The 24,797-nt window shown below is 31.7% G+C and overlaps 11 non-coding genes across 11 annotated transcripts; all 11 read left to right on the top strand.

Annotated features, from left to right (window-relative positions):
* Nucleotides 1–1,278: 1,278 nt before the first annotated feature.
* On the top strand, nucleotides 1,279–1,352 carry TRNAT-AGU (transfer RNA threonine (anticodon AGU)). The gene has a single exon. It is a non-coding gene; the product is annotated as a tRNA-Thr (tRNA).
* Nucleotides 1,353–4,849: 3,497 nt separating this feature from the next.
* TRNAT-CGU (transfer RNA threonine (anticodon CGU)) lies at nucleotides 4,850–4,922 on the top strand. Its single transcript has one exon. It is a non-coding gene; the product is annotated as a tRNA-Thr (tRNA).
* A 434-nt stretch (nucleotides 4,923–5,356) lies between these two features.
* On the top strand, nucleotides 5,357–5,430 carry TRNAT-AGU (transfer RNA threonine (anticodon AGU)). The gene has a single exon. It is a non-coding gene; the product is annotated as a tRNA-Thr (tRNA).
* Nucleotides 5,431–8,414: 2,984 nt separating this feature from the next.
* TRNAT-AGU (transfer RNA threonine (anticodon AGU)) lies at nucleotides 8,415–8,488 on the top strand. The gene has a single exon. It is a non-coding gene; the product is annotated as a tRNA-Thr (tRNA).
* Nucleotides 8,489–9,945: 1,457 nt separating this feature from the next.
* On the top strand, nucleotides 9,946–10,018 carry TRNAT-CGU (transfer RNA threonine (anticodon CGU)). The gene has a single exon. It is a non-coding gene; the product is annotated as a tRNA-Thr (tRNA).
* Nucleotides 10,019–11,982: 1,964 nt separating this feature from the next.
* On the top strand, nucleotides 11,983–12,055 carry TRNAT-CGU (transfer RNA threonine (anticodon CGU)). The gene has a single exon. It is a non-coding gene; the product is annotated as a tRNA-Thr (tRNA).
* A 2,472-nt stretch (nucleotides 12,056–14,527) lies between these two features.
* Nucleotides 14,528–14,601, top strand: TRNAT-AGU (transfer RNA threonine (anticodon AGU)). Its single transcript has one exon. It is a non-coding gene; the product is annotated as a tRNA-Thr (tRNA).
* Nucleotides 14,602–18,096: 3,495 nt separating this feature from the next.
* On the top strand, nucleotides 18,097–18,169 carry TRNAT-CGU (transfer RNA threonine (anticodon CGU)). Its single transcript has one exon. It is a non-coding gene; the product is annotated as a tRNA-Thr (tRNA).
* Nucleotides 18,170–20,641: 2,472 nt separating this feature from the next.
* Nucleotides 20,642–20,715, top strand: TRNAT-AGU (transfer RNA threonine (anticodon AGU)). Its single transcript has one exon. It is a non-coding gene; the product is annotated as a tRNA-Thr (tRNA).
* A 946-nt stretch (nucleotides 20,716–21,661) lies between these two features.
* On the top strand, nucleotides 21,662–21,735 carry TRNAT-AGU (transfer RNA threonine (anticodon AGU)). The gene has a single exon. It is a non-coding gene; the product is annotated as a tRNA-Thr (tRNA).
* A 946-nt stretch (nucleotides 21,736–22,681) lies between these two features.
* Nucleotides 22,682–22,755, top strand: TRNAT-AGU (transfer RNA threonine (anticodon AGU)). Its single transcript has one exon. It is a non-coding gene; the product is annotated as a tRNA-Thr (tRNA).
* Nucleotides 22,756–24,797: the final 2,042 nt, after the last annotated feature.

The following is a 24,797-nucleotide window of genomic DNA, read 5'->3' as shown; positions in this document are numbered from 1 at the left end:
AGTGACAAAGAGCAAAATAGAGATAAAAAATCATTCTAGAGTTGAATTCAAGTAATGCATTCTTAAAGAAGGCATGATTAAAACATTTATGAGCAGGATAAGCAATATATCAATGAGTTGTTTATGAATAGGATCAGTATCCTCGTCTAAAGTAGTTGAGTAGAGCGTTTTCTGAACTGAGAAATGATTATGAAAGTGAAAAACTCAGGATTCTCTTGAACACCATATGGCAAACTGTTCCTTAAAGCATCTTCAAGAGGGTGCTGTGGCTTAGCTGGTTAAAGCGCTTGTCTAGTAAACAGGAGATCCTGAGTTCAAATCTCAGCAGTGCCTTGCTTTTCTCATTCTTAAATAAAAAATTATTTTCATTAAGTCGTCCTGCGATTCAATTAAATTAGAAAAGTCTGATTTATCTTTCGGATGAACAGATCATCTTAAACCTAATAAAAACTGAAAGTGTTCTCAATATTATAGTAACGATACTGTGATTGCAAAATCAAAAAGGTATTTCAATGAGCAAGAGGCAGATGAAATATGACCCTAGATTTCAGCAATATTGATGAATATATGTAAAACACTTATTTGTAAACTATTCAAAATATGGGATTGAGTTTAAAATGTGTTCTTTTTTAATACAACATAGCTATTCTTGTTTACAGATTAGGAATCCTTGCTTGTTTAACATTAGAATACATATTAAGACACTTTAACACAGGCACAGAATTTGATCACCAATACTAAATTAATGATCCCTTCTGTATCACTAAAGTAGGTGCTGTGGCTAAGTGGTTAAAGCGCCTGTCTCGTAAACAGAAAATCCTGAGTTCAAATCTCAGCAGCACTTTATAATTGGTCCTTACATGTAAAAATAATTTTCATCACGCAAATGTTTAATACATTTTAAAAAGAAAAGTGTTGTTCTGTGAACATTAGAATGGGTCATCTTAAATTGAAAAACTAACAAACGTGGTATTGTGAAGATTTTCAAAGTAATGCTTTGAATGAAAAAGGGAAAAAAGAGTGACAAAGAGCAAAATAGAGATGAAAAATCATTCTAGAGTTGAACTCAAGTAATGCATTCTTAAAGAAGGCATAATTAAAACATTTATGAACAGGATAAGCAATATATCAATGAGGTGTTTATGAATAGGATCAGTATCCTCGTCTAAACTATTTGAGTAGTGCATTTTCTGAACTGAGAAATGATTATGAAAGTGAAAAACTCAGGATTCTCTTGAACACCATATGGCAAACTGTTCCTTACAGTATTTTCAAGAGGGTGCTGTGGCTTAGCTGGTTAAAGCGCCTGTCTAGTAAACAGGAGATCCTGAGTTCAAATCTCAGCAGTGCCTTGCTTTCCTTATTCTTAAATAAAAAACTATTTTCATTAAGTTATCCTGCGATTCAATTCAATTAGAAAAGTCTGATTTATCTTTCGGTTGAACAGATCATCTTAAACCTAATAAAAACTGAAAGTGTTTTCAATATTATAGTAACAATACTGTGATTGCAAAAATCAGAAAGGTATTTCAATGAGCAAGAGGCAGATGAAATATAACCCTAGATTTGAGCAATATTGATGAATATATGTAAAACACTTATTTATGAACTATTCAAAATATGGGATTGAGTTTAAAATGTGTTCTTTTGTAATACAACATAGCTATTCTTGTTTACAGATTAGGAATCCTTGCTTGTTTAACATTAGAATACATATTAAGACACTTTAACACAGGCACAGAATTTGATCACCAATACTAAATTAATGATCCCTTCTGTATCACTAAAATAGCTGCTGTGGCTAAGTGGTTAAAGCGCCTGTCTCATAAACAGGAAATCCTGAGTTCAAATCTCAGCAGCACCTTATTATTGGTCCTTTTATGTAAAAATAATTTTCAGCACACAAATGTTTAATACATTTTAAAAAGAAAAGTGTTGTTCTGTGAACATTAGAATGGGTCATCTTAAATTGAAAAACAAAAAAACGTGGTATTGTGAAGATTTTCAAAGTAATGCTTTGAATGAAAAAGGGAAAAAAGAGTGACAAAGAGCAAAATAGAGATAAAAAATCATTTTAGAGTTATATTCAAGTAATGCATTCTTAAAGAAGGCATAATTAAAACATTTATGAACAGGATAAGCAATATATCAATGAGATGTTTATGAATAGGATCAGTATCCTCGTCTAAACTATTTGCGTAGTGCGTTTTCTGAACTGAGAAATGATTATGAAAGTGAAAAACTCAGGATTCTCTTGAACACCATATGGCAAACTGTTCCTTAAAGCATTTTCAAGAGGGTGCTGTGGCTTAGCTGGTTAAAGCGCCTGTCCAGTAAACAGGAGATCCCTAGTTCAAATCTCAGCAGTGCCTTGCTTTCCTTATTCTTAAATAAAAAACTATTTTCATTAAGTCGTCCTGCGATTCAATTAAATTAGAAAAGTCTGATTTATCTTTCGGTTGAACAGATCATCTTCAACCTAATAAAAACTGAAAGTGTTTTCAATATTATGGTAACGATACTGTGATTGCAAAATCAAAAAGGTATTTCAATGAGCAAGAGGCAGATGAAATATGACCCTAGATTTCAGCAATATTGATGAATATATGTAAAACACTTATTTGTAAACTATTCAAAATATGGGATTGAGTTTAAAATGTGTTCTTTTTTAAAACAACATAGCTATTCTTGTTTACAGATTAGGAATCCTTGCTTGTTTAACATTAGAATACATATTAAGACACTTTATCACAGGCACAGAATTTGATCACCAATACTAAATTAATGATCCCTTCTGTATCACTAAAGTAGGTGCTGTGGCTAAGTCGTTAAAGCGCCTCTCTCGTAAACAGGAAATCCTGAGTTCAAATCTCAGCAGCACCTTATTATTGGTCCTTACATGAAAAAATAATTTTTCTTAACGCAAATGTTTAATACATTTTAAAAAGAAAAGTGTTGTTCTGTGAACATTAGAATGGGTCATCTTAAATTGAAAAACTAAAAAACGTGGTATTGTGAAGATTTTCAAAGTAATGCTTTGAATGAAAAAGGGAAAAAAGAGTGACAACGAGCAAAATAGAGATAAAAAATCATTCTAGAGTTGAATTCAAGTAATGCATTCTTAAAGGAGGCATAATTAAAACATTTATGAACAGGATAAGCAATATATCAATGAGGTGTTTATCAATAGGATCAGTATCCTCGTCTAAACTATTTGAGTAGTGCGTTTTCGGAACTGAGAAATGATTATGAAAGTGAAAAACTCAGGTTTCTCTCGAACACCATATGGCAAACTGTTCGTTAAAGCATGTTCAAGAGGGTGCTGTGGCTTAGCTGGTTAAAGTGCCTGTCTAGTAAACAGGAGATCCTGAATTCAAATCTCAGCAGTGCCTTGCTTTCCTCATTCTTAAATAAAAAATTATTTTCATTAAGTAGTCCTGCGATTCAATTCAATTAGAAAAGTCTGATTTATCTTTCGGTTGAACAGATCATCTTAAACCTAATAAAAACTGAAAGTGTTTTCAATATTATAGTAACAATACTGTGATTGCAAAATCAAAAAGGTATTTCAATGAGCAATAGGCAGATGAAATATGACCCTAGATTTGAGCAATATTGATGAATATATGCAAAACACTTATTTATAAACTATTCAAAATATGGGATTGAGTTTAAAATGTGTTCTTTTTTAATACAACATAGCTATTCTTGTTTACAGATTAGGAATCCTTGCTTGTTTAACATTAGAATACATATTAAGACACTTTAACACAGGCACAGAAGTTGATCACCAAAACTAAATTAATGATCCCTTCTGTATCACTAAAGTAGGTGCTGTGGCTAAGTGGTTAAAGCGCCTCTCTTGTAAACAGGAAATCCTGAGTTCAAATCTCAGCAGCACCTTATTATTGGTCCTTACATGTAAAAATAATTTTCATCACGCAAATGTTTAATACATTTTAAAAAGAAAAGTGTTGTTCTGTGAACATTAGAATGGGTCATCTTAAATTGAAAAACTAAAAAATGTGGTATTGTGAAGATTTTCAAAGTAATGCTTTGAATGAAAAAGGGAAAAAAGAGTGACAAAGAGCAAAATAGAGATAAAAAATCATTCTAGAGTTGAATTCAAGTAATGCATTCTTAAAGAAGGCATAATTAAAACATTTTTGAACAGGATAAGCAATATATCAATGAGGTGTTTATCAATAGGATCAGTATCCTCGTCTAAACTATTTGAGTAGTGCTTTTTCTGAACTGAGAAATGATTATGAAAGTGAAAAACTCAGGTTTCTCTTGAACACCATATGGCAAACTGTTCGTTAAAGCATGTTCAAGAGGGTGCTGTGGCTTAGCTGGTTAAAGCGCCTGTCCAGTAAACAGGAGATCTTGAGTTCAAATCTCAGCAGTGCCTTGCTTTCCTCATTCTTAAATAAAAAATTATTTTCATTAAGTCGTCCTGCGATTTAATTAAATTAGAAAAGTCTGATTTATCTTTCGATTGAATAGATCATCTTAAACCTAATAAAAACTGAAAGTGTTTTCAATATTATATTAACAATACTGTGATTGCAAAATCAAAAAGGTATTTCAATGAGCAAGAGGCAGATGAAATATAACCCTAGATTTTAGCAATATTGATGAATATATGTAAAACACTTATTTATGAACTATTCAAAATATGGGATTGAGTTTAAAATGTGTTCTTTTTTAATACAACATAGCTATTCTTGTTTACAGATTAGGAATCCTTGCTTGTTTAACATTAGAATACATATTAAGACACGTTAACACAGGCACAGAATTTGATCACCAATACTAAATTAATGATCCCTTCTGTAACACTAAAGTAGGTGCTGTGGCTAAGTGGTTAAAGCGCCTGTCTCGTAAACAGGAAATCCTGGGTTCAAATCTCAGCAGCACCTTATTATTGGTCCTTACATGTAAAAATATTTTTCATCACGCAAATGTTTAATACATTTTAAAAAGAAAAGTGTTGTTCTGTGAACATTAGAATGGGTCATCTTAAATTGAAAAACAAAAAAACGTGGTATTGTGAAGATTTTCAAAGCAATGCTTTGAATGAAAAAGGGAAAAAAGAGTGACAAAGAGCAAAATAGAGATAAAAAATCATTCTAGAGTTGAATTCAAGTAATGCATTCTTAAAGAAGGCATGATTAAAACATTTATGAACAGGATAAGCAATATATCAATGAGTTGTTTATGAATAGGATCAGTATCCTCGTCTAAAGTAGTTGAGTAGAGCGTTTTCTGAACTGAGAAATGATTATCAAAGTGAAAAACTCAGGATTCTCTTGAACACCATATGGCAAACTGTTCCTTAAAGCATCTTCACGAGGGTGCTGTGGCTTAGCTGGTTAAAGCGCCTGTCTAGTAAACAGGAGATCCTGAGTTCAAATCTCAGCAGTGCCTTGCTTTCCTCATTCTTAAATAAAAAATTATTTTCATTAAGTCGTCCTGCGATTCAATTAAATTAGAAAAGTCTGATTTATCTTTCGGATGAACAGATCATCTTAAACCTAATAAAAACTGAAAGTGTTTTCAATATTATAGTAACGATACTGTGATTGCAAAATCAAAAAGGTTTTTCAATGAGCAAGAGGCAGATGAAATATGACCCTAGATTTCAGCAATATTGATGAATATATGTAAAACACTTATTTGTAAACTATTCAAAATATGGGATTGAGTTTAAAATGTGTTCTTTTTTAATACAACATAGCTATTCTTGTTTACAGATTAGGAATCCTTGCTTGTTTAACATTAGAATACATATTAAGACACTTTAACACAGGCACAGAATTTGATCACCAATACTAAATTAATGATCCCTTCTGTATCACTAAAGTAGGTGCTGTAGCTAAGTGGTTAAAGCGCCTGTCTCGTAAACAGGAAATCCTGAGTTCAAATCTCAACAGCACTTTAATATTGGTCCTTACATGTAAAAATAATTTTCATCACGCAAATGTTTAATACATTTTAAAAAGAAAAGTGTTGTTCTGTGAACATTAGAATGGGTCATCTTAAATTGAAAAACAAAAAAACGTGGTATTGTGAAGATTTTCAAAGTAATGCTTTGAATGAAAAAGGGAAAAAAGAGTGACAAAGAGCAAAATAGAGATAAAAAATCATTCTAGAGTTGAATTCAAGTAATGCATTCTTAAAGAAGGCATAATTAAAACATTTATGAACAGGATAAGCAATATATCAATGAGGTGTTTATGAATAGGATCAGTATCCTTGTCTAAAGTAGTTGAGTAGAGCGTTTTCTGAACTTAGAAATGATTATGAAAGTGAAAAACTCAGGATTCTCTTGAACACCATATGGCAAACTGTTCCTTAAAGTATTTTCAAGAGGGTGCTGTGGCTAAGCTGGTTAAAGCACCTGTCTAGTAAACAAGAGATACTGAGTTCAAATCTCAGCAGTGCCTTGCTTTCCTCATTCTTCAATAAAAAATTATTTTCATTAAGTTGTCCTTTGATTCAATTAAATTAGAAAAGTCTGATTTATCTTTCGGTTGAACAGATCATCTTAAACCAAATAAAAACTGAAAGTAATTTCAATATTATAGTAACAATACTGTGATTGCAAAATCAAAAAGGTATTTCAATGAGCAAGAGGCAGATGAAATATAACCCTAGATTTCAGCAATATTGATGAATATATGTAAAACAATTATTTATAAACTATTCAAAATATGGGATTGAGTTTAAAATGTGTTCTTTTTTAATGCAACATAGCGCTTCTTGTTTACAGATTAGGAATCCTTGCTTGTTTAACATTGGAATACATATTAAGACACTTTAACGCAGGCATAGAATTTGATCACCAATACTAAATTAATGATCCCTTCTGTATCACTAAAGTAGGTGCTGGGGCTAAGAGGTTAAAGCACCTGTCTCGTAAACAGGAAATCCTGAGTTCAAATGTCAGCAGCACCTTATTATTGGTCCTCACATGTAAAAATAATTTTTATCACGCAAATGTTTAATACATTTTAAAAAGAAAAGTGTTGTTCTGTGAACATTAGAATGGGTCATCTTAAATTGAAAAACAAAAAAAGTGGTATTGTGAAGATTTTCAAAGTAATGCTTTGAATGAAAAAGGGAAAAAAGAGTGACAAAGAGCAAAATAGAGATAAAAAATCATTCTAGAGTTGAATTCAAGTAATTCATTCTTAAAGAAGGCATGATTAAAACATTTATGAACAAGATAAGCAATATATCAATGAGGTGTTTATGAATAGGATCAGTATCCTCGTCTAAAGTAGTTGAGTAGAGCGTTTTCTGAACTGAGAAATGATTATGAAAGTGAAAAACTCAGGATTCTCTTGAACACCATATGGCAAACTGTTCCTTAAAGCATTTTCAAGAGGGTGCTGTGGCTTAGCTGGTTAAAGCGCCTGTCTAGTAAACAGGAGATCCTGAGTTTAAATCTCAGCAGTGCCTTGCTTTCCTCATTCTTAAATAAAAAACTATATTCATTAAGTCGTCCTGCGATTCAATTCAATTAGAAAAGTCTGATTTATCTTTCGGTTGAACAGATCATCTTAAACCTAATACAAACTGAAAGTGTTTTCAATATTATAGTAACAATACTGTGATTGCAAAAATCAAAAAGGTATTTCAATGAGCAAGAGGCAGATGAAATATGACCCTAGATTTGAGCAATATTGATGAATATATGTAAAAAACTTATTTATAAACTATTCAAAATATGGTATTGAGTTTAAAATGTGTTCTTTTTTAATACAACATAGCTATTCTTGTTTACAGATTAGGAATTCTTGCTTGTTTAACATTAGAATACATATTAAGACACTTTAACACAGGCACAGAAGTTGATCACCAAATACTAAATTAATGATCCCTTCTGTATCACTAAAGTAGGTGCTGTGGCTAAGTGGTTAAAGTGCCTGTCTCGTAAACAGAAAATCCTGAGTTCAAATCTCAGCAGCACTTTAATATTGGTCCTTACATGTAAAAATAATTTTCATCACGCAAATGTTTAATACATTTTAAAAAGAAAAGAGTTGTTCTGTGAACATTAGAATGGGTCATCTTAAATTGAAAAACAAAAAAACGTGGTATTGTGAAGATTTTCAAAGTAATGCTTTGAATGAAAAAGGGAAAAAAAAGTGACAAAGAGCAAAATAGAGATAAAAAATCATTCTAGAGTTGAATTCAAGTAATGCATTCTTAAAGAAGGCATAATTAAAACATTTATGAACAGGATAAGCAATATATCAATGAGGTGTTTATGAATAGGATCAGTATCCTCGTCTAAACTATTTGCGTAGTGCGTTTTCTGAACTGAGAAATGATTATGAAAGTGAAAAACTCAGGTTTCTCTTGAACACCATATGGCAAACTGTTCCTTAAAGCATTTTCAAGAGGGTGCTGTGGCTTAGCTGGTTAAAGCGCCTGTCTAGTAAACAGGAGGTCCTGAGTTCAAATCTCAGCAGTGCCTTTCTTTCCTCATTCTTAAATAAAAAATTATTTTCATTAAGTCGTCCTGCGATTCAATTAAATTAGAAAAGTCTGATTTATCTTTCGGTTGAACAGATCATCTTAAACCTAATAAAAACTGAAAGTGTTTTCAATATTATAGTAACAATACTGTGATTGCAAAATCAAAAAGTTTTTTCAATGAGCAGGAGGCTGATGAAATATGACCCTAGATTTGAGCAATATTGATGAATATATGTAAAACACTTATTTATAAACTATTCAAAATATGGGATTGAATTTAAAATGTGTTCTTTTTTAATACAACATAGCTATTCTTGTTTACAGATTAGGAATCCTTGCTTGTTTAACATTAGAATACATATTAAGACACTTTAACACAGGCACAGAAGTTGATCACCAATACTAAATTAATGATCCCTTCGGTATCACTAAAGTAGGTGCTGTGGCTAAGTGGTTAAAGCGCCTCTCTCGTAAACAGGAAATCCTGAGTTCAAATCTCAGCAGCACCTTATTATTGGTCCTTACATGTAAAAATAATTTTCATCACGCAAATGTTTAATACATTTTAAAAAGAAAAGTGTTGTTCTGTGAACATTAGAATGGGTCATCTTAAATTGAAAAACTAAAAAACGTGGTATTGTGAAGATTTTCAAAGTAATGCTTTGAATGAAAAAGGGAAAAAAGACTGACGAAGAGCAAAATAGAGATAAAAAATCCTTCTAGAGTTGAATTCAAGTAATGCATTCTTAAAGAAGGCATAATTAAAACATTTATGAACAGGATAAGCAATATATCAATGAGGTGTTTTTCAATAGGATCAGTATCCTCGTCTAAACTATTTGAGTAGTGCGTTTTCGGAACTGAGAAATGATTATGAAAGTGAAAAACTCAGGTTTCTCTTGAACACCATATGGCAAACTGTTTGTTAAAGCATGTTCAAGAGGGTGCTGTGGCTTAGCTGGTTAAAGCGCCTGTCCAGTAAAAAGGAGATCCTGAGTTCAAATCTCAGCAGTGCCTTGCTTTCCTCATTCTTAAATAAAAAATTATTTTCATTAAGTCGTCCTGCGATTCAATTAAATTAGAAAAGTCTGATTTATCTTTCGGTTGAACAGATCATCTTAAACCTAATAAAAACTGAAAGTGTTTTCAATATTATATTAACAATACTGTGATTGCAAAATCAAAAAGGTATTTCAATGAGCAAGAGGCAGATTAAATATAACCCTAGATTTGAGAAATATTGATGAATATATGTAAAACACTTATTTATAAACTATTCAAAATATGGGATTGAGTTTAAAATGTGTTCTTTTTTAATACAACATAGCTATTCTTGTTTACATATTAGGAATCCTTGCGTGTTTAACATTAGAATGCATATTAAGACACGTTAACACAGGCACAGAATTTGATCACCAATACTAAATTAATGATCCCTTCAATATCACTAAAGTAGGTGCTGTGGCTAAGTGGTTAAAGCGCCTGTCTCGTAAACAGGAAATCCTGAGTTCAAATCTCAGCAGCACCTTATTTTTGGTCCTTACATGTAAAAATAATTTTCATCACGCAAATGTTTAATAAATTTTAAAAAGAAAAGTGTTGTTCTGTGAACATTAGAATGGGTCATCTTAAATTGAAAAACAAAAAAAGTGGTATTGTGAAGATTTTCAAAGTAATGCTTTGAATGAAAAAGGGAAAAAAGAGTGACAAAGAGCAAAATAGAGATAAAAAATCATTCTAGAGTTGAATTCAAGTAATGCATTCTTAAAGAAGGCATAATTAAAACATTTATGAACAGGATAAGCAATATATCAATGAGGTGTTTATGAATAGGATCAGTATCCTCGTCTAAACTATTTGCGTAGTGCGTTTTCTGAACTGAGAAATTATTATGAAAGTGAAAAACTCAGGTTTCTCTTGAACACCATATGGCAAACTGTTCCTTAAAGCATTTTAAAGACGGTGCTGTGGCTTAGCTGGTTAAAGTGCCTGTCTAGTAAACAGGAGATCCTGAATTCAAATCTCAGCAGTGCCTTGCTTTCCTCATTCTTAAATAAAAAATTATTTTCATTAAGTCGTCCTGCGATTCAATTCAATTAGAAAAGTCTGATTTATCTTTCGGTTGAACAGATCATCTTAAACCTAATAAAAACTGAAAGTGTTTTCAATATTATAGTAACAATACTGTGATTGCAAAATCAAAAAGGTATTTCAATGAGCAAGAGGCAGATGAAATATGACCCTAGATTTGAGCAATATTGATGAATATATGCAAAACACTTATTTATAAACTATTCAAAATATGGGATTGAGTTTAAAATGTGTTCTTTTTTAATACAACATAGCTATTCTTGTTTACAGATTAGGAATCCTTGCTTGTTTAACATTAGAATACATATTAAGACACTTTAACACAGGCACAGAAGTTGATCACCAATACTAAATTAATGATCCCTTCTGTATCACTAAAGTAGGTGCTGTGGCTAAGTGGTTAAAGCGCCTCTCTCGTAAACAGGAAATCCGGAGTTCAAATCTCAGCAGCACCTTATTATTGGTCCTTACATGTAAAAATAATTTTCATCACGCAAATGTTTAATACATTTTAAAAAGAAAAGTGTTGTTCTGTGAACATTAGAATGGGTCATCTTAAATTGAAAAACTAAAAAACGTGGTATTGTGAAGATTTTCAAAGTAATGCTTTGAATGAAAAAGGGAAAAAAGAGTGACAAAGAGCAAAATAGAGATAAAAAATCATTCTAGAGTTGAATTCAAGTAATGCATTCTTAAAGAAGGCATAATTAAAACATTTATGAACAGGATAAGCAATATATCAATGAGGTGTTTATCAATAGGATCAGTATCCTCGTCTAAAGTATTTGAGTAGTGCGTTTTCTGAACTGAGAAATGATTATGAAAGTGAAAAACTCAGGTTTCTCTTGAACACCATATGGCAAACTGTTCGTTAAAGCATGTTCAAGAGGGTGCTGTGGCTTAGCTGGTTAAAGCGCCTGTCCAGTAAACAGGAGGTCCTGAGTTCAAATCTCAGCAGTTCCTTGCTTTCCTCATTCTTAAATCAAATATTATTTTCATTAAGTCTTCCTGCGATTTAATTAAATTAGAAAAGTCTGATTTATCTTTCGATTGAACAGATCATCTTAAACCTAATAAAAACTGAAAGTGTTTTCAATATTATATTAACAATACTGTGATTGCAAAATCAAAAAGGTATTTCAATGAGCAAGAGGCAGATGAAATATAACCCTAGATTTGAGCAATATTGATGAATATATGTAAAACCCTTATTTATAAACTATTCAAAATATGGGATTGAGTTTAAAATGTGTTCTTTTTTAATACAACATAGCTATTCTTGTTTACATATTAGGAATCCTTGCGTGTTTAACATTAGAATACATATTAAGACACGTTAACACAGGCACAGAATTTGATCACCAATACTAAATTAATGATCCCTTCGGTAACACTAAAGTAGGTGCTGTGGCTAAGTGGTTAAAGCGCCTGTTTCGTAAACAGGAAATCCTGAGTTCAAATCTCAGCAGCACCTTATTATTGGTCCTTACATGTAAAAATATTTTTCATCACGCAAATGTTTAATACATTTTAAAAAGAAAAGTGTTGTTCTGTGAACATTAGAATGGGTCATCTTAAATTGAAAAACAAAAAAACGTGGTATTGTGAAGATTTTCAAAGCAATGCTTTGAATGAAAAAGGGAAAAAAGAGTGACAAAGAGCAAAATAGAGATAAAAAATCATTCTAGAGTTGAATTCAAGTAATGCATTCTTAAAGAAGGCATGATTAAAACATTTATGAGCAGGATAAGCAATATATCAATGAGTTGTTTATGAATAGGATCAGTATCCTCGTCTAAAGTAGTTGAGTAGAGCGTTTTCTGAACTGAGAAATGATTATGAAAGTGAAAAACTCAGGATTCTCTTGAACACCATATGGCAAACTGTTCCTTAAAGCATCTTCAAGAGGGTGCTGTGGCTTAGCTGGTTAAAGCGCTTGTCTAGTAAACAGGAGATCCTGAGTTCAAATCTCAGCAGTGCGTTGCTTTTCTCATTCTTAAATAAAAAATTATTTTCATTAAGTCGTCCTGCGATTCAATTAAATTAGAAAAGTCTGATTTATCTTTCGGATGAACAGATCATCTTAAACCTAATAAAAACTGAAAGTGTTTTCAATATTATAGTAACGATACTGTGATTGCAAAATCAAAAAGGTATTTCAATGAGCAAGAGGCAGATGAAATATGACCCTAGATTTCAGCAATATTGATGAATATATGTAAAACACTTATTTGTAAACTATTCAAAATATGGGATTGAGTTTAAAATGTGTTCTTTTTTAATACAACATAGCTATTCTTGTTTACAGATTAGGAATCCTTGCTTGTTTAACATTAGAATACATATTAAGACACTTTAACACAGGCACAGAATTTGATCACCAATACTAAATTAATGATCCCTTCTGTATCACTAAAGTAGGTGCTGTGGCTAAGTGGTTAAAGCGCCTGTCTCGTAAACAGGAAATCCTGAGTTCAAATCTCAACAGCACTTTAATATTGGTCCTTACATGTAAAAATAATTTTCATCACGCAAATGTTTAATACATTTTAAAAAGAAAAGTGTTGTTCTGTGAACATTAGAATGGGTCATCTTAAATTGAAAAACAAAAAAACGTGGTATTGTGAAGATTTTCAAAGTAATGCTTTGAATGAAAAAGGGAAAAAAGAGTGACAAAGAGCAAAATAGAGATAAAAAATCATTCTAGAGTGGAATTCAAGTAATGCATTCTTAAAGAAGGCATAATTAAAACATTTATGAACAGGATAAGCAATATATCAATGAGGTGTTTATGAATAGGATCAGTATCCTCGTCTAAAGTAGTTGAGTAGAGCGTTTTCTGAACTTAGAAATGATTATGAAAGTGAAAAACTCAGGATTCTCTTGAACACCATATGGCAAACTGTTCCTTAAAGTATTTTCAAGAGGGTGCTGTGGCTTAGCTGGTTAAAGCACCTGTCTAGTAAACAAGAGATACTGAGTTCAAATCTCAGCAGTGCCTTGCTTTCCTCATTCTTCAATAAAAAATTATTTTCATTAAGTCGTCCTTTGATTCAATTAAATTAGAAAAGTCTGACTTATCTTTCGGTTGAACAGATCATCTTAAACCAAATAAAAACTGAAAGTGTTTTCAATATTATAGTAACAATACTGTGATTGCAAAATCAAAAAGGTATTTCAATGAGCAAGAGGCAGATGAAATATAACCCTAGATTTGAGCAATATTGATGAAGATATGTAAAACAATTATTTATAAACTATTCAAAATATGGGATTGAGTTTAAAATGTGTTCTTTTTTAATGCAACATAGCGCTTCTTGTTTACAGATTAGGAATCCTTGCTTGTTTAACATTGGAATACATATTAAGACACTTTAACGCAGGCATAGAATTTGATCACCAATACTAAATTAATGATCCCTTCTGTATCACTAAAGTAGGTGCTGGGGCTAAGAGGTTAAAGCACCTGTCTCGTAAACAGGAAATCCTGAGTTCAAATGTCAGCAGCACCTTATTATTGGTCCTCACATGTAAAAATAATTTTCATCACGCAAATGTTTAATACATTTTAAAAAGAAAAGTGTTGTTCTGTGAACATTAGAATGGGTCATCTTAAATTGAAAAACTAACAAACGTGGTATTGTGAAGATTTTCAAAGTAATGCTTTGAATGAAAAAGGGAAAAAAGAGTGACAAAGAGCAAAATAGAGATGAAAAATCATTCTAGAGTTGAATTCAAGTAATTCATTCTTAAAGAAGGCATGATTAAAACATTTATGAACAGGATAAGCAATATATCAATGAGGTGTTTATGAATAGGTTCAGTATCCTCGTCTAAACTATTTGAGTAGTGCATTTTCTGAACTGAGAAATGATTATGAAAGTGAAAAACTCAGGATTCTCTTGAACACCATATGGCAAACTGTTCCTTACAGCATTTTCAAGAGGGTGCTGTGGCTTAGCTGGTTAAAGCGCCTGTCTAGTAAACAGGAGATCCTGAGTTCAAATCTCAGCAGTGCCTTGCTTTCCTTATTCTTAAATAAAAATCTATTTTCATTAAGTTGTCCTGCGATTCAATTCAATTAGAAAAGTCTGATTTATCTTTCGGTTGAACAGATCATCTTAAACCTAATAAAAACTGAAAGTGTTTTCAATATTATAGTAACAATACTGTGATTGCAAAAATCAGAAAGGTATTTCAATGAGCAAGAGGCAGATGAAATATAACCCTAGATTTGAGCAATATTGATGAATATATGTAAAACACTTATTTATGAACTATTCAAAATATGGGATTGAGTTTAAAATGTGTTCTTTTGTAATACAACATAGCTATTCTTGTTTACAGATTAGGAATCCTTGCTTGTTTAACATTAGAATACATATTAAGACACTTTAACACAGGCACAGAATTTGATCACCAATACTAAATTAATGATCCCTTCTGTATCACTAAAGTCGGTGCTGTGGCTAAGTGGTTAAAGCGCCTGTCTCGTAAACAGGAAATCCTGAGTTCAAATCTCAACAGCACTTTAATATTGGTCCTTACATGTAAAAATAATTTTCATCACGCAAATGTTTAATACATTTTAAAAAGAAAAGTGTTGTTCTGTGAACATTAGAATGGGTCATCTTAAATTGAAAAACAAAAAAACGTGGTATTGTGAAGATTTTCAAAGTAATGCTTTGAATGAAAAAGGGAAAAAAGAGTGACAAAGAGCAAAATAGAGATAAAAAATCATTCTAGAGTTGAATTCAAGTAATGCATTCTTAAAGAAGGCATAATTAAAACATTTATGAACAGGATAAGCAATATATCAATGAGGTGTTTATGAATAGGATCAGTATCCTCGTCTAAAGTAGTTGAGTAGAGCGTTTTCTGAACTTAGAAATGATTATGAAAGTGAAAAACTCAGGATTCTCTTGAACACCATATGGCAAACTGTTCCTTAAAGTATTTTCAAGAGGGTGCTGTGGCTTAGCTGGTTAAAGCACCTGTCTAGTAAACAAGAGATACTGAGTTCAAATCTCAGCAGTGCCTTGCTTTCCTCATTCTTCAATAAAAAATTATTTTCATTAAGTCGTCCTTTGATTCAATTCAATTAGAAAAGTCTGATTTATCTTTCGGTTGAACAGATCATCTTAAACCAAATAAAAACTGAAAGTGTTTTCAATATTATAGTAACAATACTGTGATTGCAAAATCAAAAAGGTATTTCAATGAGCAAGAGGCAGATGAAATATAACCCTAGATTTGAGCAATATTGATGAAGATATGTAAAACAATTATTTATAAACTATTCAAAATATGGGATTGAGTTTAAAATGTGTTCTTTTTTAATGCAACATAGCGCTTCTTGTTTACAGATTAGGAATCCTTGCTTGTTTAACATTGGAATACATATTAAGACACTTTAACGCAGGCATAGAATTTGATCACCAATACTAAATTAATGATCCCTTCTGTATCACTAAAGTAGGTGCTGGGGCTAAGAGGTTAAAGCACCTGTCTCGTAAACAGGAAATCCTGAGTTCAAATGTCAGCAGCACCTTATTATTGGTCCTCACATGTAAAAATAATTTTCATCACGCAAATGTTTAATACATTTTAAAAAGAAAAGTGTTGTTCTGTGAACATTAGAATGGGTCATCTTAAATTGAAAAACAAAAAAAGTGGTATTGTGAAGATTTTCAAAGTAATGCTTTGAATGAAAAAGGGAAAAAAGAGTGACAAAGAGCAAAATAGAGATAAAAAATCATTCTAGAGTTGAATTCAAGTAATTCATTCTTAAAGAAGGCATGATTAAAACATTTATGAACAAGATAAGCAATATATCAATGAGGTGTTTATGAATAGGATCAGTATCCTCGTCTAAAGTAGTTGAGTAGAGCGTTTTCTGAACTGAGAAATGATTATGAAAGTGAAAAACTCAGGATTCTCTTGAACACCATATGGCAAACTGTTCCTTAAAGCATTTTCAAGAGGGTGCTGTGGCTTAGCTGGTTAAAGCGCCTGTCTAGTAAACAGGAGATCCTGAATTCAAATCTCAGCAGTGCCTTGCTTTCCTCATTCTTAAATAAAAAATTATTTTCATTAAGTCGTCCTGCGATTCAATTCAATTAGAAAAGTCTGATTTATCTTTCGGTTGAACAGATCATCTTAAACCTAATAAAAACTGAAAGTGTTTTCAATATTATAGTAACAATACTGTGATTGCAAAATCAAAAAGGTATTTCAATGAGCAAGAGGCAGATGAAATATGACCCTAGATTTGAGCAATATTGATGAATATATGCAAAACATTTATTTATAAACTATTCAAAATATGGGATTGAGTTTAAAATGTGTTCTTTTTTAATACAACATAGCTATCCTTGTTTACAGATTAGGAATCCTTGCTTGTTTAACATTAGAATACATATTAAGACACTTTAACACAGGCACAGAAGTTGATCACCAATACTAAATTAATGATCCCTTCTGTATCCCTAAAGTAGGTGCTGTGGCTAAGTGGTTAAAGCGCCTCTCTCGTAAACAGGAAATCCGGAGTTCAAATCTCAGCAGCACCTTATTATTGGTCCTTACATGTAAAAATAATTTTCATCACGCAAATGTTTAATACATTTTAAAAAGAAAAGTGTTGTTCTGTGAACATTAGAATGGGTCATCTTAAATTGAAAAACTAAAAAACGTGGTATTGTGAAGATTTTCAAAGTAATGCTTTGAATGAAAAAGGGAAAAAAGAGTGACAAAGAGCAAAATAGAGATAAAAAATCATTCTAGAGTTGAATTCAAGTAATGCATTCTTAAAGAAGGCATAATTAAAACATTTATGAACAGGATAAGCAATATATCAATGAGGTGTTTATCAATAGGATCAGTATCCTCGTCTAAACTATTTGAGTAGTGCGTTTTCTGAACTGAGAAATGATTATGAAAGTGAAAAACTCAGGTTTCTCTTGAACACCATATGGCAAACTGTTCGTTAAAGCGTGTTCAAGAGGGTGCTGTGGCTTAGCTGGTTAAAGCGCCTGTCCAGTAAACAGGAGATCCTGAGTTCAAATCTCAGCAGTTCCTTGCTTTCCTCATTCTTAAATAAAATGTTATTTTCATTAAGTCTTCCTGCGATTTAATTAAATTAGAAAAGTCTGATTTATCTTTCGATTGAACAGATCATCTTAAACCTAATAAAAACTGAAAGTGTTTTCAATATTATATTAACAATACTGTGATTGCAAAATCAAAAAGGTATTTCAATGAGCAAGAGGCAGATGAAATATAACCCTAGATTTGAGCAATATTGATGAATATATGTAAAACCCTTATTTATAAACTATTCAAAATATGGGATTGAGTTTAAAATGTGTTCTTTTTTAATACAACAAAGCTATTCTTGTTTACATATTAGGAATCCTTGCGTGTTTAACATTAGAATACATATTAAGACACGTTAACACAGGCACAGAATTTGATCACCAATACTAAATTAATGATCCCTTCGGTAACACTAAAGTAGGTGCTGTGGCTAAGTGGTTAAAGCGCCTGTTTCGTAAACAGGAAATCCTGAGTTCAAATCTCAGCAGCACCTTATTATTGGTCCTTACATGTAAAAATATTTTTCATCACGCAAATGTTTAATACATTTTAAAAAGAAAAGTGTTGTTCTGTGAACATTAGAATGGGTCATCTTAAATTGAAAAACAAAAAAACGTGGTATTGTGAAGATTTTCAAAGCAATGCTTTGAATGAAAAAGGGAAAAAAGAGTGACAAAGAGCAAAATAGAGATAAAAAATCATTCTAGAGTTGAATTCAAGTAATGCATTCTTAAAGAAGGCATGATTAAAACATTTATGAGCAGGATAAGCAATATTTCAATGAGTTGTTTATGAATAGGATCAGTATCCTCGTCTAAAGTAGTTGAGTAGAGCGTTTTCTGAACTGAGAAATGATTATGAAAGTGAAAAACTCAGGATTCTCTTGAACACCATATGGCAAACTGTTCCTTAAAGCATCTTCAAGAGGGTGCTGTGGCTTAGCTGGTTAAAGTGCTTGTCTAGTAAACAGGAGATCCTGAGTTCAAATCTCAGCAGTGCCTTGCTTTTCTCATTCTTAAATAAAAAATTATTTTCATTAAGTCGTCCTGCGATTCAATTAAATTAGAAAAGTCTGATTTATCTTTCGGATGAACAGATCATCTTAAACCTAATAAAAACTGAAAGTGTTTTCAATATTATAGTAACGATACTGTGATTGCAAAATCAAAAAGGTATTTCAATGAGCAAGAGGCAGATGAAATATGACCCTAGATTTCAGCAATATTGATGAATATATGTAAAACACTTATTTGTAAACTATTCAAAATATGGGATTGAGTTTAAAATGTGTTCTTTTTTAATACAACATAGCTATTCTTGTTTACAGATTAGGAATCCTTGCTTGTTTAACATTAGAATACATATTAAGACACTTTAACACAGGCACAGAATTTGATCACCAATACTAAATTAATGATCCCTTCTGTATCACTAAAGTAGGTGCTGTGGCTAAGTGGTTAAAGTGCCTGTCTCGTAAACAGGAAATCCTGAGTTCAAATCTCAACAGCACTTTAATATTGGTCCTTACATGTAAAAATAATTTTCATCACGCAAATGTTTAATACATTTTAAAAAGAAAAGTGTTGTTCTGTGAACATTAGAATGGGTCATCTTAAATTGAAAAACAAAAAAACGTGGTATTGTGAAGATTTTCAAAGTAATGCTTTGAATGAAAAAGGGAAAAAAGAGTGACAAAGAGCAAAATAGAGATAAAAAATCATTCTAGAGTGGAATTCAAGTAATGCATTCTTAAAGAAGGCATAATTAAAACATTTATGAACAGGATAAGCAATATATCAATGAGGTGTTTATGAATAGGATCAGTATCCTCGTCTAAAGTAGTTGAGTAGAGCGTTTTCTGAACTTAGAAATGATTATGAAAGTGAAAAACTCAGGATTCTCTTGAACACCATATGGCCAACTGTTCCTTTAAGTATTTTCAAGAGGGTGCTGTGGCTTAGCTGGTTAAAGCACCTGTCTAGTAAACAAGAGATACTGAGTTCAAATCTCAGCAGTGCCTTGCTTTCCTCATTCTTCAATAAAAAATTATTTTCATTAAGTCGTCCTTTGATTCAATTAAATTAGAAAAGTCTGATTTATCTTTCGGTTGAACAGATCATCTTAAACCAAATAAAAACTGAAAGTGTTTTCAATATTATAGTAACAATACTGTGATTGCAAAATCAAAAAGGTATTTCAATGAGCAAGAGGCAGATGAAATATAACCCTAGATTTGAGCAATATTGATGAAGATATGTAAAACAATTATTTATAAACTATTCAAAATATGGGATTGAGTTTAAAATGTGTTCTTTTTTAATGCAACATAGCGCTTCTTGTTTACAGATTAGGAATCCTTGCTTGTTTAACATTGGAATACATATTAAGACACTTTAACGCAGGCATAGAATTTGATCACCAATACTAAATTAATGATCCCTTCTGTATCACTAAAGTAGGTGCTGGGGCTAAGAGGTTAAAGCACCTGTCTCGTAAACAGGAAATCCTGAGTTCAAATGTCAGCAGCACCTTATTATTGGTCCTCACATGTAAAAATAATTTTCATCACGCAAATGTTTAATACATTTTAAAAAGAAAAGTGTTGTTCTGTGAACATTAGAATGGGTCATCTTAAATTGAAAAACTAACAAACGTGGTATTGTGAAGATTTTCAAAGTAATGCTTTGAATGAAAAAGGGAAAAAAGAGTGACAAAGAGCAAAATAGAGATGAAAAATCATTCTAGAGTTGAATTCAAGTAATTCATTCTTAAAGAAGGCATGATTAAAACATTTATGAACAGGATAAGCAATATATCAATGAGGTGTTTATGAATAGGATCAGTATCCTCGTCTAAACTATTTGAGTAGTGCATTTTCTGAACTGAGAAATGATTATGAAAGTGAAAAACTCAGGATTCTCTTGAACACCATATGGCAAACTGTTCCTTACAGCATTTTCAAGAGGGTGCTGTGGCTTAGCTGGTTAAAGCGCCTGTCTAGTAAACAGGAGATCCTGAGTTCAAATCTCAGCAGTGCCTTGCTTTCCTTATTCTTAAATAAAAATCTATTTTCATTAAGTTGTCCTGCGATTCAATTCAATTAGAAAAGTCTGATTTATCTTTCGGTTGAACAGATCATCTTAAACCTAATAAAAACTGAAAGTGTTTTCAATATTATAGTAACAATACTGTGATTGCAAAAATCAGAAAGGTATTTCAATGAGCAAGAGGCAGATGAAATATAACCCTAGATTTGAGCAATATTGATGAATATATGTAAAACACTTATTTATGAACTATTCAAAATATGGGATTGAGTTTAAAATGTGTTCTTTTGTAATACAACATAGCTATTCTTGTTTACAGATTAGGAATCCTTGCTTGTTTAACATTAGAATACATATTAAGACACTTTAACACAGGCACAGAATTTGATCACCAATACTAAATTAATGATCCCTTCTGTATCACTAAAGTAGGTGCTGTGGCTAAGTGGTTAAAGCGCCTGTCTCGTAAACAGGAAATCCTGAGTTCAAATCTCAACAGCACTTTAATATTGGTCCTTACATGTAAAAATAATTTTCATCACGCAAATGTTTAATACATTTTAAAAAGAAAAGTGTTGTTCTGTGAACATTAGAATGGGTCATCTTAAATTGAAAAACAAAAAAACGTGGTATTGTGAAGATTTTCAAAGTAATGCTTTGAATGAAAAAGGGAAAAAAGAGTGACAAAGAGCAAAATAGAGATAAAAAATCATTCTAGAGTTGAATTCAAGTAATGCATTCTTAAAGAAGGCATAATTAAAACATTTATGAACAGGATAAGCAATATATCAATGAGGTGTTTATGAATAGGATCAGTATCCTCGTCTAAAGTAGTTGAGTAGAGCGTTTTCTGAACTGAGAAATGATTATGAAAGTGAAAAACTCAGGATTCTCTTGAACACCATATGGCAAACTGTTCCATAAAGCATTTTCAAGAGGGTGCTGTGGCTTAGCTGGTTAAAGCGCCTGTCTAGTAAACAGGAGATCCTGAGTTCAAATCTCAGCAGTGCCTTGCTTTCCTCATTCTTAAATAAAAAACTATATTCATTAAGTCGTCCTGCGATTCAATTAAATTAGAAAAGTCTGATTTATCTTTGGGTTGAACAGATCATCTTCAACCTAATAAAAACTGAAAGTGTTTTCAATATTATGGTAACGATACTGTGATTGCAAAATCAAAAAAGGTATTTCAATGAGCAAGAGGCAGATGAAATATGACCCTAGATTTCAGCAATATTGATGAATATATGTAAAACACTTATTTGTAAACTATTCAAAATATGGGATTGAGTTTAAAATGTGTTCTTTTTTAAAACAACATAGCTATTCTTGTTTACAGATTAGGAATCCTTGCTTGTTTAACATTAGAATACATATTAAGACACTTTATCACAGGCACAGAATTTGATCACCAATACTAAATTAATGATCCCTTCTGTATCACTAAAGTAGGTGCTGTGGCTAAGTCGTTAAAGCGCCTCTCTCGTAAACAGGAAATCCTGAGTTCAAATCTCAGCAGCACCTTATTATTGGTCCTTACATGTAAAAATAATTTTCATCACGCAAATGTTTAATACATTTTAAAAAGAAAAGTGTTGTTCTGTGAACATTAGAATGGGTCATCTTAAATTGAAAAACTAAAAAATGTGGTATTGTGAAGATTTTCAAAGTAATGCTTTGAATGAAAAAGGGAAAAAAGAGTGACAAAGAGCAAAATAGAGATAAAAAATCATTCTAGAGTTGAATTCAAGTAATGCATTCTTAAAGAAGGCATAATTAAAACATTTATGAACAGGATAAGCAATATATCAATGAGGTGTTTATCAATAGGATCAGTATCCTCGTCTAAACTATTTAAGTAGTGCGTTTTTGGAACTGAGAAATGATTATGAAAGTGAAAAACTCAGGTTTCTCTCGAACACCATATGGCAAACTGTTCGTTAAAGCATGTTCAAGAGGGTGCTGTGGCTTAGCTGGTTAAAGCACCTGTCCAGTAAACAGGAGATCCTGAGTTCAAATCTCAGCAGCGCCTTGCTTTCCTCATTCCTAAATAAAAAATTATTTTCATTAAGTCGTCCTGCGATTCAATTAAATTAGAAAAGTCTGATTTATCTTTCGGTTGAACAGATCATCTTAAACCTAATAAAAACTGAAAGTGTTTTCAATATTATATTAACAATACTGTGATTGAAAAATCAAAAAGGTATTTCAATGAGCAAGAGGCAGAGGAAATATAACCCTACATTTGAGCAATATTGATGAATATATGTAAAACACTTATTTATAAACTATTCAAAATATGGGATTGACTTTAAAATGTGTTCTTTTTTAATACAACATAGCTATTCTTGTTTACATATTAGGAATCCTTGCGTGTTTAACATTAGAATACATATTAAGACACGTTAACACAGGCACAGAATTTGATCACCAATACTAAATTAATGATCCCTTCAGTATCACTAAAGTAGGTGCTGTGGCTAAGTGGTTAAAGCGCTTGTCTCGTAAACAGAAAATTCTGAGTTCAAATCTCAGCAGCACCTTATTATTGGTCCTTACATGTGAAAATAATTTTCATCATGCAAATGTTTACTACATTTTAAAAAGAAAAGTGTTGTTCTGTGAACATTAGAATGGGTCATCTTAAATTGAAAAACAAAAAAACGTGGTATTGTGAAGATTTTCAAAGCAATGCTTTGAATGAAAAAGGGAAAAAAGAGTGACAAAGAGCAAAATAGAGATAAAAAATCATTCTAGAGTTGAATTCAAGTAATGCATTCTTAAAGAAGGCATGATTAAAACATTTATGAACAGGATAAGCAATATATCAATGAGGTGTTTATGAATAGGATCAGTATCCTCGTCTAAACTATTTGCGTAGTGCGTTTTCTGAACTGAGAAATTATTATGAAAGTGAAAAACTCAGGTTTCTCTTGAACAGCATATGGCAAACTGTTCCTTAAAGCATTTTAAAGACGGCGCTGTGGCTTAGCTGGTTAAAGGGCCTGTCTAGTAAACAGGAGATCCTGAATTCAAATCTCAGCAGTGCCTTGCTTTCCTCATTCTTAAATAAAAAATTATTTTCATTAAGTCGTCCTGCGATTCAATTCAATTAGAAAAGTCTGATTTATCTTTCGGTTGAACAGATCATCTTAAACCTAATAAAAACTGAAAGTGTTTTCAATATTATAGTAACAATACTGTGATTGCAAAATCAAAAAGGTATTTCAATGAGCAAGAGGCAGATGAAATATGACCCTAGATTTGAGCAATATTGATGAATATATGCAAAACACTTATTTATAAACTATTCAAAATATGGGATTGAGTTTAAAATGTGTTCTTTTTAATACAACATAGCTATTCTTGTTTACAGATTAGGAATCCTTGCTTGTTTAACATTAGAATACATATTAAGACACTTTAACACAGGCACAGAAGTTGATCACCAATACTAAATTAATGATCCCTTCTGTATCACTAAAGTAGGTGCTGTGGCTAAGTGGTTAAAGCGCCTCTCTCGTAAACAGGAAATCCTGAGTTCAAATCTCAGCAGCACCTTATTATTGGTCCTTACATGTAAAAATAATTTTCATCACGCAAATGTGTAATACATTTTAAAAAGAAAAGTGTTGTTCTGTGAACATTAGAATGGGTCATCTTAAATTGAAAAACTAAAAAACGTGGTATTGTGAAGATTTTCAAAGTAATGCTTTGAATGAAAAAGGGAAAAAAGAGTGACAAAGAGCAAAATAGAGATAAAAAATCATTCTAGAGTTGAATTCAAGTAATGCATTCTTAAAGAAGTTATAATTAAAACATTTTTGAACAGGATAAGCAATATATCAATGAGGTGTTTATCAATAGGATCAGTATCCTCGTCTAAACTATTTGAGTAGTGCTTTTTCTGAACTGAGAAATGATTATGAAAGTGAAAAACTCAGGTTTCTCTTGAACACCATATGGCAAACTGTTCGTTAAAGCATGTTCAAGAGGGTGCTGTGGCTTAGCTGGTTAAAGCGCCTGTCCAGTAAACAGGAGATCTTGAGTTCAAATCTCAGCAGTGCCTTGCTT

The sequence above is a fragment of the Triturus cristatus genome, chromosome 8 (assembly GCF_964204655.1).
Source record: "Triturus cristatus chromosome 8, aTriCri1.1, whole genome shotgun sequence".
In the NCBI taxonomy this organism is placed as follows: Eukaryota; Metazoa; Chordata; class Amphibia; order Caudata; family Salamandridae; genus Triturus; species Triturus cristatus.
The sequence above is the reverse complement of the archived record's forward strand: the minus strand, read 5'-3'. Positions and strand labels throughout refer to the sequence as shown.